The 16,502-nt window shown below is 43.1% G+C and overlaps 1 long non-coding RNA gene across 1 annotated transcript in view; it reads right to left on the bottom strand.

The window, feature by feature from the left end:
- LOC134163100 (uncharacterized) overlaps window positions 1–15,746 on the bottom strand; it is a 94,834-nt gene extending 79,088 nt beyond the window's left edge. Inside the window, exon 1 of the long non-coding RNA XR_009964572.1 lies at window positions 15,497–15,746. This is a non-coding gene — a long non-coding RNA (uncharacterized LOC134163100). The remainder of the gene's footprint in view (window positions 1–15,496) is intronic.
- Window positions 15,747–16,502: the final 756 nt, after the last annotated feature.

Genomic DNA, 16,502 nt, shown 5'->3' with positions numbered 1-16,502 from the left:
ACATCAGGAATCACTGTCTGTGGCTCGAGTAACCAGGGAGGCTGAGAAAGAGATCCTGCTGTCTTAAAGCACAAACATAACAGTGGCAGCTATTCACTCTGCTCAACTCTATAGATAGTAAATTTATATGCCAACACCGAAGGACAGAAATGATCCTAAACTATCCATATGTTAAGAGAGAAAGGTACTCCTCTGAATTTGTGCTCAGACAACTCTTATCACACTTGTGCTTGTCCTCTCCAACTTGTTGCACTAAGCCTCCTGAAATTCGTATTACACATGACTCAGTGGTAGATAGGTAGGTTTTAAGTTAACATTAGCATATATTGTTCATCTAAGTATTTTGATGGAGAGGCGATTTTTAAAATACAGTGTGGAAAAATAACAGGTTTTAACATTAGTATGGCTGGAAAATGAGCTAGGGATGGGAAAGAGATCCTTCAGTTTCTTTCCTATATAACTGTCTTTTGGGGAAGAAACCACAATAAACTATCAGGTCAATGTCAGTGCATCAGAAAAAATGCCAAGGCTGCCTTTCTCAGGATATTTTGAGCACATTCACACTGGAAATACACAAGAATAAGAAGTCTCATGACATTTCTGCCAATTCATGTCTGGATTGCATTATTATTTGAGAAAGAGACTGAGCCCCTCCCAGAACAGGGAGTCATTTCCATGAAGAGCTGTGAAACAGAGCCAAAGTTTAGAGTGGATCAAGGGCAAAGCAAGCACAGCACAGCTCCAAGCCCCTGGATCATCCTGCATCAAGCAGGGCAGCCCCTCCAGGTCCTACTGCTGGCAGCTGCAGGGAGACCTGTGAGCCCTTCACTCTTGCTAAAAGACAGGCATCTGTTTTCAACACTGAAGTAGTTTAGAAGCTTAACTTTAAACACACTTCTCTGAAAAAGAAGAAGAAAAGAACACACAAAACCCCCCAGCTGCCTCTCATAGTTCACATCTCCCTATGAAGGGCATTCATGCAGGCTCACAGCAGTCTTGGCCCTCACTGTTGAGAGAAAAGCCCTTGCATAAGGAAATTGCCAGAAAAAAAACATCTACTTCTGTTGCATCTAGGGGGAGCTCCTCTCTTCCCCTTGACCAGGGCAGGAGTCTAGAGACATTAAACTTGCTGGGCAAAAGATAGCCCCTGCAAATACCTCTTGGGCAAGACGAAACAGTTTACAAATCCCCCAGCCACACTACAAGCTTGCATACCACTCTGCAGAATCAAATTGACTTGGGTCATGTGTACACAGATGTGCATATATTAGTACCCGAAAGTATACAATAAACAACTTGGTAGTTATTGTTTTATCTTAAAATAGCTGTTAGGAGAAGCATATGTTTATTTTAAAAGACAAGATTAAATAACCTTCCTCTTCCTGTTTTCTCCTAGTGAGATTATGGCTTGCCACTGCATAGTTGGCTCATTAATTCATTCTGTGCTTTCCATGCATCTTTTGACTTTCTCCTCCCACAGCACGCAAGATCCGTGCACACATAGAATTAATACTTGCATGTATTGCTGGTCCTCTGTCACTGACAGATCCTGACAAGCAAGCACCTTCTAGCAGGACTCATGTGCTCCCTGGGCTGGCAGCCAGCCAGCAAATTCCAAATCAGGTTGATCACCTGCATGTAGTGTACTGAGCCACAAAGTGGATGAGGAACCACAGCACTGTGTGCCAATAAGCAAGAACCATGCCCAATGGCCAGAGAAACAAAAGTTGGCTGCATAAAAATCTCATATCTGTTTGCCTAGCACATGCCACCTGTATGGGATGGTATTGACTAGAGAGAAAAATGTACGAGGTGCTTCTGAAGGCATCTCCAACCCAACAGAGACATCAAAATGACTCTGCATGGAGTAAGTATTCTTTAGGTTTATTGTGCTGACAGTATTCCTTGCTCATGCTCCAACCTCAGACAAACCCTGAGTACCCCTTCCCTCATGTTCATCCTAGCCCTTGTGGACCCCACTGCTTGTGACCAAACACAACAAGCAACTTACCCTTTTATGCATGCTACATACAGTCAGTCACCTCCAGAATAACATCTGCAACAGGGCATCCATGGGATACACGTACCTTGGGTGGAATAAGCACTGAATTTTGTATTCCTGCATGCCATCATAAGCCATTCGCATAATGACTTTGTGCAAGGATACTCATTTTATCAGACCAGCGAAGCAAACAGAAGTAACATTACACAGGCATCCATCTCCTTGGATATCTATGCATTAGGAAAGCACTGTCACATCAGAGAGCTGCTGTTGAGTGAGTGTTAAGGTAAAAACATGTATCAGTGTGACACATCACAGCCTCTAGATATTGAAGGAGACATTTCAACACAGTCACATGCCTAGTGCCAGCAGACAGGCAACTCCTTGCAACCCTTGAAAATGACTCAGTGCTTAAGACAGCCATTTCAAGCAGACTGACATAATATCATTATGCTTAGGTTTATGCCCTGTATTGAAGCACAGCTCCACAGCTAACTACAATGCCCAGCTCACAAGGACTGAGAATTGAACTCATTTCTGTTTCCGTGTATCTTCAGCTAAAGTGGTTATATAGGAATGGAGGTGTTTTCACTGAAAAAATAGTTAGCATAGTCTTTTTCAGACTCAGGGACTTGCAAAGTACTTGGACTACCATACTTGGAGATTAAAAATACACAAGAGAAGCATAGGAGTCATCTACTGTGACTGTGCAAATATCTGGCCTATATAAACCCAAGTCCTTATTGCTGATTTCATTGTCTTCTTTCCAAGTGTTACTACATCTTTTCAGATTTGAACTCTAAAATAGAGAGTGGAACATTTCCTACTTTGGTATTACACAGGATCTAGTGCCATGAGGCCCAAGTCCCTGTGCTACCAAAACATAAATATCATCTTGAACACTGCTGTTGGGTACATGTTGTGTTGCTGTTCTCATTCAGGCTGACGCAGAGGACACTCAGTCTAAAACAAGATGATAGATCTAAAGACCTGAATCTCTTGATGATCCACAGATTGACACCCACCCCACCCCACACACTGCCTCACACAGCCCCATTCCCACCTAGCAGGATGCAGTGCAAGGGCTGAACCTCTCCATCCCACCACACTCTGCTGTTCATGAGCATTTCCTCTCCTCACAGGATAACATCTTCAGTATTTAGCAAAACTACATGTGTACAATGCTTGCCATGCTGTTCACACAAGAAATCAAAACTGTTTATTTTTGCAACAGGCAAATTGTGGGCTAATTTATACAGATGTATTTATTCAGTGACTCATTAACAATAAGTATCAGCAACTTCATTTACTGCAACATCAGCCCACAGATTGTGGTAAATTATGTTACACAGAGAAGACGACCCAGGTCTGTCAGAACTGACATTTAGAGCTGAGGTTTATTTTTAGCATCCATTTCACAGCCAGCTTTACATCAGCAGGATGGATTCTGTCGGTACTCTCAGCAAATGCTTACCCTCCTATCTTCAAGTCTTTTTTATTTTTATTTTTTTTTTTTTAATTCTGATGACAGGTTTGGGTTGGTTTGGGTATTGGGTTTTTTTATATGGCAAAACATAATGTTCCTGAGGATTAAATAGGAAAGCATGTAGGGTCTGAGTGCTTTAAAAAGCACCTTAATAAAATGATGTCAATAATCAGTTTCTTGTTCCTCTCAAACCAAAGAAATATTGTTGGGATGGTATAAGAAAAGGAAATATTTAGCTTGATCTAGAACAGCTGTTAAAAATTAGATTTACTTTGCCTAGTAAAAAAGCCAATCCTTTTCTTCAGCTCCAATTTGAAAAAGTTTGTATTTAAGGTACTTATAATGAAAGAACATAAGTAAGGAACACACAGTCTGCAAAAGGAAAGTATTCTCCTTGCCTGCAATGGTCTGGTGGCCAGACTATTCACCCTAGAGGCAAAAATAAAGCTTTTTTCTTCCCTCCATCTGATTCAAAGATATTAAGCCATGGTCTCTAACCATCAGGAGAAAGTTCCAACCATCAGGTAGGCTGCAGGGTATTCAGAGATAAAGCTTTTCTTTGAGTGTCTCCAATTAGAGTTTTTCTACTTCTCAATGAATATCTATAGATACATTAAGAGTCAGGGAAAAAGAGACTACACTTAGCTGGGAAGGCTGGTTACCCAGTCCCTGTACTAGTGAATATCTTATTATCTGTATAAAGATGAACCAGGGGCAAAAGACAAGTTATAAACATTCCCCTTTCCAAGCCAGAGCATCCTATCACTTGGCAGGCAGAGAAGAAGCCTCATGTGCATGGCCACATCATGGTTGAGTGCCCTGAGAATCAGGCTATGCAGTAAAAGGCAATCCATAATAATTTAACCTGTAAAAACCTTCCCCTTCCCATCTCTAAGGGGGACAAAAGAAGCGGAAATGCAAAAGTCCCATTCTCATTTCAGAACGCACATTCACAAACTGAAAGTCCCTAAAACTAGCAGTGCCTCCCAAAAGCTTTAAGACCACAAGTCCCCTCCTTCACTACTCAGATCAACACGTGTTAGCTTGGTCAGATGCTCCGAGAGTTTTAAAATGTAAACAATGCATATGTTTTGAATGCTTGTTTTTTCATCTCACCGTGCTTTTCCCAGCTTGACACGTGCAAGCTTTAGTGTAAGCACTCATTTATTGCTTGCATTTAAATTTATACACAACCCATAAATGATTAATACGTATCCATGAAGAGACTTTTATATCCGTCAGATCAAAATTAATGAAACCAGTCAAGTAAGTAGGTAGCTGTTCTACATGTTTTTATTCCAACATTATCCTATCACATGTTATATTACCCTGGAAGTGTTTTAATATATTTTGTATGTGTTGTGAAATGCTTTTGTGGTCTCTTGCCACTGCACCCTGGTGAAAACGCCCCCTGGTTAGAAGTGTTTGAATAAATTACTAAATCCAGCACAAAGAAAGGAAGCCAGTACAGAAAATGGGGAGGAGGAGAAATCAGTGCAAGAATGTATTCTTAGACACAAACTCCCTTGCATAACACTTTGTTCAATAGATCATATTTTTCTTTAGCACTGAGGGAAAAAGGCTTTTTGCAGATTATAACATTTTGAGCATTTGATGGAAGGCGGGCTAAGTTTATCTATAAACAGAACCACAAAGGAACAATAGGCACTAACATCTGTAGTCACTTGTGAGTTATGCTTCTGAGCGTCAGCCTGAGAATATGAATAATTTCTTTGCAGACCATCCAGTTCCTCACCCAGCTCAGGTCAATGAAAGTAAGAGCCCCTGTTCTACCTTTATTTGTCTTCAAGACTAACCTCATACAAGACGATTACTCTTTTATTTTTTTTTGTAGAGCAGACGTATTTCTAAAGAGCTTTTAAATCATGGGGAAAAAAAAACAAAACCAAACATTTCCTCTAACCCTTCTTTTTCTCTCCACTGAAAATACAAAGATCAGTGGTCTACCTGCTAACACTCACAGACCAATAACTTACATTTTTGGCACTTATTTATAGACTCAGTAGATCCATCCACACCTGCTTTTCCCTTAATTAGCTGGCTATCCAAAGGCTGCAGACTAGCTGCTGCCATCCTGTACTAATAGGAAGATCACTTAGGGCTGATATAAAAGCACTAAATAAATAAATAAAAATATCTCATTCAGAAACACTTACAAGGAAAATATTAACACAAAAGGGAAAATATAAATGAAAACCGAGAGGGGCATGCATTGTTGGGGAGGGTTGTTTCTTGGTTTTGCTGGATTTTTTTTAAGTCTGCGAAACCTAAGCCTGCAAAGCTCTATAGGTTGATACATAAGCAGTGAAGGGCCCTGATTCAGTACCATTACAGTACTTTCAGGGAGTTCCGGATCACCATGGAGGAGATGAAATCTTCAGCCTCCTCCAACTACACATCTTATAAAGAGAGCTATTGTGGTGGTAAGAGTCAAACTATTATTAGATTAGCTATTAGCCAGAGGGAGGAAAATGCTTGAGAGAGATTTACTTTTCAGAGTGCTATCAGCTGAGTCGCTAGAATAGTAGGCGTCTGAAGACTAAAATGACAGGAACATTGTAAGCACCTAAATGGGCAGGGAATGGGTTGGGATATTTTTTTTAAGTAAACACTTGGGTCTTATTTTTCCAAGCTAATAACACAGGGACAGCATTCACTACGCTTAGCCAGCATACAGCCTCTCAAAAAAGTTGGTCTCTCATCCCCAGGTAGGGACCACGTCAAGGCAGCACCCTGTTGCAGCTTGCACCCAACCCATTTCAAAGGATGGGATTAGTTTCGATCAAGGGCTGCAAGTTGCACAGGAGATAATGGTTTTCTTCAGTGCTCTGCTGCTTTTAAGTTCCTGCCTGAACACATAGCAAACAGCACCCCACACAAGGGCATCTTCATCAATCTTATATCCTCCAGACAGCGCTGTAATTACAAAGTCTGGTCCTACCACTGCTCAGACCTTTCAGAGTTTTATTTTTAGGAGAGTAGCTCCAATAAAGCACCCAAGTCTTACCGTTTCCAAGGCTCAAAGAAAAAAATTGCCTTGTGGTGCATGTTAGGACAGGAGGAAAGGAAGACTGTGCAATTAAATACCTAACTATGAAATAGAACAAGTCGGATAGTAAGAAGTAATTACTCATCTGAGGGTTTGCTTTGACCTGCTATTCTGCAGTCACACCTATTTTACTATTATGTTTCAATAACCCATTTTTGTTCTGCTCCAAAGCTTAGACCTATGATATTACATTAGATGAATTTCCCACTTTGTTCTTTTCTGTTTGGGTAGTGGTATAATTATAGAGACTGATTTAGAGAGCAACAGTTTGAAAATGTTGCCTGAGGCATTCCAAAGTCCCATGACTTGTTAATAAGTCACTTCTCTCCCAGAGGCTTTTTTTTAGCTACTTCTTGAAACAACATTAGGCTTCATCGCGACATTTTCCTAATATTCGGGTATGTCAAAAAACAAGGGTAAGAGTAGCTGTTTGGGTTTATCTATTGCAGTGGAGAGCCAGCTTAGCTCTTACACAGGCTGAGAAGCCTTTCCTGTTGAAAGGTTGAGTCTCCAAAGGGGTGTGAAATCTCTGCTGACTCAAACTACCTGTGAATTTGCCATGCCTCAGAAGGGTCTGTTTGCCACCCAAAGTCAGGGGCTTTTAAGAAAAGGACACAAGACACCTCTGTGAGACACACAGCCTGAAGGTTAAATATCCCAGCTCCAGCCCTACCCATTGGAGAGGGCTGTGCCAGCATCGCTGTCAGGACCTCACTCCAGCCCTCACCTGCCTAAAGGCTGCCCAGTACAGCCTTTAAGCAAAGGCATCATGAATTCTAGTGCACCCAGGACAGTCCAGACTCCTCTTGCCTGCCAGAAATGTGTATAACATGTCTTGCACCCATCTGCATGTACCCTTAGCTTGCTCCAAGCTTGAACTCCAGCAGGATAGTGGATATGTGCCGAGACCTGGAACCCTAGCTCTTCAATGTGTGCTGGAGGACTCAAAGGCCAGGACTCAAGCTGGGTCAGCTCCGGAAACTCAGTTTAGAAGAGACAATCACATGGGAGCTCAGTATACAACTTTTGAGGTATTAATATTTTAAGAGCCTGGGAAAGGGACTGGACCAAAAATGCATGAGGTTTTATAACTTGCCTGAAACACAGGGGAATGGAGATGCATCAGGCTGCTCTTGCAAGCTTCTAGGTGTTACAGCCATTTCTTGAGAAAACACTGAAGACTGGAGAGACAGATCACAGGTTTGTATTCTCTTCCTCTTCTGCTAGCCCATAAGCATTTCAAAACATGACTATAACTTCAAATCCACAGTAGCAAAATTGATATTGTTACACATAAAAGAATAAAACCACTTAATCATAAGACATCCTATTTCCTCTTTAGATATATATATCAAGTAAAAACGTGTATGTTAACTTCAACTGCCTAAGTCACCACTATTTTCAACAACAACAAGAAAATTCTGTTACAATTGGTTAAGCCTAGGAAATTCACTGACAAATGTCTTTGTTACCAGAAAGTCTGGGCTGCCCAGTAATATGCACTGCTCTGAATGAGCAACCCTTTGGAAATAAGAAAATTCACCAGTACAATTGTCGCCTGACCTCAGTTCCCTTATAACACACTTTGTAGATGCAAGGAAAGGGAGGTGACCACTGGTGACCACAGTGGGACAGTGTCCAACACTTTTTGCTAATGCTAGCTGCACTGTGTGCTGTACCAAATGCAAGCTGCACACACCTACCCCACACCCAGCTTCGTAGCCTACAGCAGCACCCTCAACCCAGCACTAAACCTGTAAGTCAATATTATCGTATGCCTTGCTGCCATCAAATCTGCATTTCTTGATATTTGTCTCCTTGCTGCATCTCAATGCTGAAGTGGAATTCCAGAGCTGCCGCAGAACATAGGTGCTGTTTTTCTTTATGCACGCATATACACACAGAGGTACGTGCATTCAGCTTTTCATCTCACCCTCCCTGAAATTTTTTCCTGTTATCCTCCAAGTTCTGCCAAACTCCAGCTAATCCTCCCACCATTCAGCTAATACAGTGACTGCAGCTGGAGTAGTTGCAAATAATTCCCAGTGAGCACTACCAGCTCCAGGGAGGCAGAGTTAATGTTGGCAGAGTTAATGTTGCAGAGTTAATGTTGGCATGTACCTTGATTCTGTATTTCCTGGATTTGAATTTTCCACTTGGAAAGGTCTCTGCTACAACCGGGTCATCTTAACTCCGCATTAACAGCGATTTTTTTTGTTTCTTTTTTTCTTCATCACCCTCAGAGCTTCTTTGTGGTAAGGTAGCTGTAATTATCTTAAAAGACTTTCTGTCAGAGTTTTTAGCATCTTATGATGAATATCATCTACAGAATTAAACAGATTTGTAAAGCAAATTACAAATCCCAAATCCAGCCGTATCCTGGGCTGCATCAAAAGGAGCGTGACCAGCAGGTCTAAGGAGGTGATCCTGCCCCTCTACTCTGCTCTCCTGAGACCTCACCTGAGTATTGTGTGCAGTTCTGGTGTCCTCAGCATAAAAAGGACATGGAACTGTTGGAACAAGTCCAGAGAAGGGCCACAAGGATGATCAGGGGGCTGGAGCACCTCCTGTATGAAGACAGGCTGAGGAAGTTGGGGCTGTTCAGCCTGGGGAAGAGAAGGCTGCGTGGAGACCTCATAGCAGCCTTCCAGGGGGCCTATAGGAATGCTGGGTAGGGGCTCTTCATCAGGGACTGTAGTGACAGGACAAAGGGTAACAGGTTCAAACTTAAACAGGGGAAGTTTAGGTTGGATATAAGAAGGAAATTCTTTCCTGTTAGGGTGGTGAGGCACTGGAATGGGTTGTCCAGGGAGGCTGTGAATGCTCCATCCCTGGCAGTGTTCAAGGCCAGGTTGGACAAGGCCTTGGGCGATATGATTTAGCGTAAGGTGTCCCTGCCCATGGCAGGGGGGGTGGAACTAGATGATCTTAAGGTCCTTTCCAACCCTAACAATTCTATGATTCTATGATTCTATGAATGCAGAAAGCTATAAATGCAATTTGACCAATGAAGACATCAATTTACAAAAGTCCACATCTCTGCAGCATCACAGAGCAAGAAATCCCTGTAGTAGGTGTGGGAGAAGGGGCTCTGCAGGTGCTGGGACAACCAGGAGCCTGTTGTTGTATACAGGCAAACATTTAAGTTCTAGGAGGCATATCCCTGTCACTTACAGGAAGGGTGATCACTGCAGCAGGTTTGAAAGCCCTGAGGATTTTCAGCCAATCACCATCCCTAGGTACAAGGGATGAGCATCACCCTTATTTTCTATCCTTGTGGCCAGCCTTACTGATGCAGTCCAGAGGGAGGAATTGGTGACCTCCCTCCTACCAACTAAGCAGCACCTTATCCCAGAGCAGCTGAGCAGGGCAGGCATCCCCAGTGCCACACACATCACTGGTCCCCAGCACCACACACATCACTGGTCCCCAGCACATGGCCAACCAGAAAGAGCTGCCTTGACAGAAGCCAAGCAGAGCCTGCAAGGGCTGCTCAGCATTGTACAAGCCCTATTAGGCCAGCAGTACTGGCACTTCATGCTTTCAGCCTAGGGACAAGCCAGACACCATCCAGAATAAACATCTGCAAGGCCTCCTTGACCACTCCTTTCAATCCTACATGCACCCCGTCTGCCCACGGGGAGCATTCTTCAACCTGATGCCAAACTAGAGAATTAAGACTTTATTCTGGTGGTTTGGCACAACTTCAGGATTCTCACTCAATCCCCCAAACCTTGTATAAATGTAAACTTCCCTCTGAGACTGAAAAGAGGGTGAACCACCCTGATGAACCACCCAGCTTTTCCTTTTCATTGTTGCTGAGCTGTAAAACGTTATATGGCAAGCAAGGCAAGAAAACTTGCAGTTCTATGGTTGCCACAGAGATGAGCAGGCAGTGCCAGATCCCCTGGCTGACCCTGTAACAGGTACCTGCCCTCATAAAAGGAACAACCGTCTTAGAGGGCTTGCAGTATGCAAGGTACCAGCAGGGCAAGAGATGCAATTTCCTCCTTCAGCCTCCATGAGTACCTCTTTTCCTCCCTTTTCTGAAAATTGACCAACTCTTCAGCCATGTAGCAAATGTTTCTCCCCATGTACCCTATGCGTGTGCCCTCCCACCCAGTGTCTAGAAGGATGTCTAACCTGACATGCAAGCAACTTGAACCAGCCCAGAGCATCTCATCTCAACATATGACAGCCTCACTGGCACTATTATATATGAAACACTCCCACCCATACATGAATAGTCACTCGCAGGTGACTGCTTCTGGGATGGCTTAAAAGCAATCCTAGGTTCAAGCCAGCTATACTATATATTAAAGCTTACAGTTAGATTTTTCCTTTATCATCACTTAAGAGCATAGCAGCCTTCACTAGACCAAGCTAAGTGATGTGGACAGAGTACTTTATACCGACCTTGATCAGAGCTTGCTCATTCAGCAGTATGGGACACGTCAAAATTTGACCAAGCAGACATTTCTCCAGAAAGACACAGTTGTTTCAACAGTGACAACCTTTGGGTAATTACCACCTTTTCCTCCCCTCCTCAAACCCCAATGCCACTAGAGAAAAAAAATCCTTTATTAAATAAACTGATTTGACTCGCCCTTTTGAATAAATAGGCTTGAGCAAAGCCTATTTCTTAGGAAAATTCTCCCATGTCCTCTATGTCCTACTCTATCCTGCGGCAGTACAACTTGGATTTTAATCCCTCAGCTGAAGTGTTTGGCTTCTGCATTCCACATAAAAGTTTTTAAGTAGAGACCTCTTTTTATCTATTCCTACAGCTGCTTTCTTACAATTACTTTAGCTATCTATTTATTTTCCTGCTAGGAAAAAAAAAAAAAAAAAACAGTCAAACCAAGCAACTTACCATTATTTCTCAAAATATATATGCACTTTTCTATAAAGCTCTGCAAATTCTACAGAGCTTCATCCCCTTCTTCTCTTAATAAGACTCATTTTAAAGGGCAGCAATATTCCCAAGGAAATGGTGCCTCCTTCTCTTACTGCACCAGAAAACGCATTTCAAACATAAACAAGCTAGCAGCAACCATATCTTTGTTTAGCAAATGGAGTAGTCTCATCACTTAGTCCTGTTCATAGCAACACACAAAGGAGTACTCTGTAGCCAGGGGTAATAGCTGATCCCATAATCTGGCACTAACACTTAGAAAGATTAATTACCCTATTAAGATCTTAGACACTACTAAGAAAATCTTTGTATAAACCTTTTAACTCACAACAAATGCAGCATATTTGGTGCCATCAGTTTGTTGCACAATAAAGGTTCTCACCCTCCCACACTTGTTCAGTTTTGTCTCTGTCTCCCATACTATAAAAACACACACACACGTGCTCACACACACAGCACTTTTTTTCCTTTTTTTTTCTTTTTCTTTCTCTTTTTTTTTTTTTTTCCTGTTTTCCCAATACAAAGGAATAAAATACAAGTGTGTTTGGAGCAGATAAAGTAAAAACTCCTTCTGTCCCCAAATTGGCTGCCTCAGAGATTAAGCAGCAAGAGCAGACGCTTGCCGATTCAAAGGCTGCTGCTGTGTCAGAAACCAGAGGCACCTAAGCAGATTCAGGTTGTAATCCCCACGCAAATTATAAATCCAAAAATATGAGGAGGGTTAAATTATTAAAGCGTGTTATCAAAGACACCTTCTAAAGTACATCGTTACTGATTAGCACCATCAGATGCCAATGCAAAATAGCTCATCACCTTGGCACGGCCTCCCACTTCCAAGCTATCTCACTCTCTCACTCTGTCCTTCTCTGCCACATCGTCACCAGCAAGAAAAGCTGCAACAGTGTGAACAGACTTAGATAAAGCAAATGTGAGTCATCCAGTAATGTTTAAGATCACCATTACTGCCCTGGCTATCCGTAAGGCAATTGCATGTGATTGAAGTCTGGCGCAAGACAAAAATGTGTGCTTCAGTTGCAGCCTGCAAGGAAGCGGCTGTGGAGCTCTCCCCTGCTGGGAAGCAAGTGGGAAGAGGCAGGGAATAACGTTTTACCTGTACCCCACTTCCCTTATTCACATCTGGGGCTATGGGCCAGATTTTCCTTTCAGGAAACACTTGGGCTGCAAGTCAAAGAGGCAGTTTAACATTTCAAAGTTCTTTTCTGAGGGAGCACTTCCAAAAAGATCATTGCAAAATCTGTGATGCTTCTTTCTTGCAAATGAAATGGTGGGAGCACCTCCTACCCTAGATCCTAAATGCAACAGGCATCAGCAGTAACTTGCCAGCAAGCCGCCCATACTACAAAGATCACATCTGCTTTAATGCATCATCTATGAATACTTGTCCCTGAGGTTACCATTTTGATTTCAAAATATATATGAAGCTGACCTTCATGGGAACATACCAGGAATCCAAAAAAAAATAACATTCACATGCTAAAACATAGTTTTCTTATTGCTCATCACAGTTTTCTTGATAATTTCAGGGCCCAAGCTTTGTCAAGGATGATTTCATCAGTCAGCAGCTGGTGCGGGTGGGTGAGTGGCCATCATTACTGGTACACAGGGAACATCTGACACAGCTACAGTCCTTCACCAGGAGTTGCCTGAACAGCTTTTATTATTCACATCAGACATCAGCCACACAAGTAGCTGCTGCTTTGCAAATCAGACCCCAAAGCCCAAGCAGACTCGCCTTGTTGCCAACTCTTTCCCCATGAACACCCTCAGTAGTGCATAACCCAGCCTCGCTATGCAATCACGTTGCTCATATGAGCAGTTGATAACATTATTTGCACAAGCCTACACCAAGGATGACCCATTTCTTCCTCCCTGACATCTGGTGGGTTTTTTGCGACTCAGTGGCCAGGACAGAGCGCAGTAACTCTAATAATCTTCCACTGCCACATCCAGGTCCCTTTCAGTGCCTTATGGCCCACACTGCTCCTGCTGCAGCCATTATGGAGACAGCAGTTGTGCTGTAATTAGGATCCTTCTGGGCCAGCCAATCTGAATTAGCAGCGGAGGCCAGCTGCTCTGTGCCAGACAGATCTTTTTGGCACACCCTCCTCTCAGGCACTCGTCCCCTCCTGGAACCCATCCTCTCTTCCCAACCACTGGCAACACTCAGGCAGGCTTTTGATGAAGAAAATTTCCTCCTTCCCACCACTGCTGGCCCCATCCAATGCTGCAGCCAGCTGAGGCTTTCCCCCAGGAAAGACTGAGCCTGAAGCACAACATAGCATCTCCATGTCCTGTGCCGCAGGGATTTACTGCTACTTCAGCCCCTCCATGTTGTTTTCACTGCCAGAAGACGTTTTGCACATAGTGGATGTACCCATTTCTTTTAGCATCAAATGATAAAGGTGGAGTATGTTCAATATTGCTTTACCCTATCCTTTTGCCCTCCTGATAAGGACCAAGGCAGTTACAAGCATAGCCACCTCTTAGTCACATATTAAGGAACTCTCAGCATGGTATGATCTCACATTTAATTTTTTCCCAGATTGAGAGTCCTGCACCTTCCTTCATGTTTCCTTTCATTAATAAAGTTTGCTTGGAGGGGGAATGAAATGTGGACATTTTTTGTTTGTTTCCTACTGCTATCACAATATATAACAGCCTATACCCAAATAAATAAATATGAAAGCCAAACACAAACCCAGGTATGTGCTTTTTCACTTCTAATCTGTTAATATCTCTGGTTTTCCACTGTTCAGTCTTGAGCAACAGTCATAGTCACATTCATTCTTAGTCAGTTTTACTTCATTTTGAAATTATTATTATTTGCACATTTCAATAAATTATTTCTCTTAACTTTTTTTTCATTTTAAACCTATTTTTTTGAAAAATATCAGTCTACTGCCATCCCTCAAAGGCAACAACCTCCCAAGATATGACAACACCCTTGCGTGCAGTGCTATACAGCACAGTGCTATGACCATGGCCATCACAAAATCTAGAAGAGAGATGTGCCCTTGGTTTTGTTACAGAGCCAGTAGCTCATTCTGACATGCCTGCTTCTACCCTTCCACATCTTGTAGGAGAAAAAAAACACAGCTAGTTGATGCCACTCTGGTGAAGAAAGCTGACCTTAACTACTTCTCATAATCCCAAATCTAGAGGAGACTCATAGAGCTACCAGGTTTCACGAAATAGGTTCTGAAAGCAAGGAAGTTGTCTTCTAGTACTTCCCATGGGAGCAGGTTGACTTTACAACAGTGTTCCTATTCCTAGGTTGAAACTGTCATCATCTGCCTCTTAAATGAATTTCAAAATTGCTATGCTTTCAAACGAAAAAGAAGTGTCGATGGTGCACTGCTTCAAGAATCTATCACCTAACAATGGCATTTGTTCAAAGTTGTGGGGTTTGGTTGGGTTTGGGGTTTGGTTTTTTGTTGTTGTTGTTTTTAAATTAGCTTTCTTAATACATACGTTAGATAGAGAACAGTCATCCCTTAAGCTTTTTTGAATGGTTTGATTTGTTCAGCCACACTAAACCAGCCACATCACAGCTTCAGAAGCTAGAAAATATACAAGAGCTGGTAAGATTTTTAAAGGAGAATATTTCTGGGGAGATATGCACATATTCCCCCTCAGCTCAGAAGGGTGCAAGGACACACCATATGGTGCTCAGCACATACCTTCACCTTATGGTGTGCGTTAAGTTCTCTCAGCCCTTCGCCCACCCTTTTAGTTACCACGGGTGGAATGTGACTTCTTCGCCACTGCACTGCAATTTCACTTCCCACAGAAATTACTCCAGGGAGTATGGCCAGAACTTGCTGACAGCTCTGGATATGTCTGCAGCCTGCTTTGCTCTCATGGTCCTCCTCCTTCAGCAGGTACCCAGAGCTACCCAGAGCTTCCCTGAACCCTGCTGGCAGCAACCTGGGAGGATGCACACATCCTCGGTACCCTGCTTTGGTACCATCGAAAGAAAGAGCCCACCTACCACGGTTTTACCTGTTCCTCATACAAAACGTGCTAGAAGAGCATCTGCTGCCCTGCCTGGAGCGGTTGGACGGAGGGGTAGACCGGAGATGAGTGAAGGGGGTGATAATTCCGTGTAGTTTTCCTCCCTCTAGCGATGGAAACAGAGATTGCGGGTCGCTCCTCCCGCACTGAAATGGGACAGGGGGCTACGAGGAAATCCCCCAGTCAGGCATCTCGCATTACACTGGAGGAGCGGGCTGGCTGCTCAGACCAGCTCCCAGACCCCAGCGCTGGTGGGTGCCAGGAGATCACCGTGTCCCAGACTGGGGGCTCGAGAGCCCAGTTGTTAAATCTCTGCCGGCAAAGAAACCCCTTCTGCCAAGCATTAGGGGAAGGATTTTCAGCTGTGAGTCAAGAGGCACCCGAGCATGCTTTTTTTACACAGATGAGAACAAAACAGGGTGGTAACTGTGAACTGCTGCGGCTCTTTCGTTGCATTTTGCCTGGGTTTAACGATTGCGGGGCTCATAAAAGAACATGTGTCTTCCCAACACCACTTGGTGAGGCTTTTCAAATATTTACAAAATGTATTTGGTATCCTTGGCTAATAATAGCCCAATAGGTCCCCAGATAGAGAGCAAGAGACTGAGGCACTCTTGTTCTGGTTGCTATTTCGCAGCCTTGCTTCACAATGCTGAAAGACTTCTCAGTTCTTGTAAAAGGGTAAGAGACAGGGAAACAGATTGCAGAGGTTCCCGAGGCTGTTATTTTAGGAAACACTGCCTCAGTGGTGGAACTGCACACTTTCTCCAACCAGAGTTGTGTAAGGCCTCTGGTCCTTCCTTACTTTTTGTTCAACTTACTTCAACCAGAGAATAAAAACCTGTAGAAGCAAACAAGCTTGCTGGAAAGCTTTCTTGGGCTTGCCCCTTTGTAGGGAAAATTAGCAGTTTTGACCACACTGCATTTCTGATACCAGATGCCAAAACCAAAACAAATACCATTTCAAAACCCCCTGTCTTTGGCAACGAGCTAT

The sequence above is a fragment of the Pezoporus occidentalis genome, unplaced genomic scaffold (genome assembly GCF_034315485.1).
Source record: "Pezoporus occidentalis ecotype Australia unplaced genomic scaffold, CSIRO_AGI_Poc_V1 ctg2, whole genome shotgun sequence".
Lineage (NCBI taxonomy): Eukaryota > Metazoa > Chordata > Aves > Psittaciformes > Psittacidae > Pezoporus > Pezoporus occidentalis.
The sequence above is the reverse complement of the archived record's forward strand: the minus strand, read 5'-3'. Positions and strand labels throughout refer to the sequence as shown.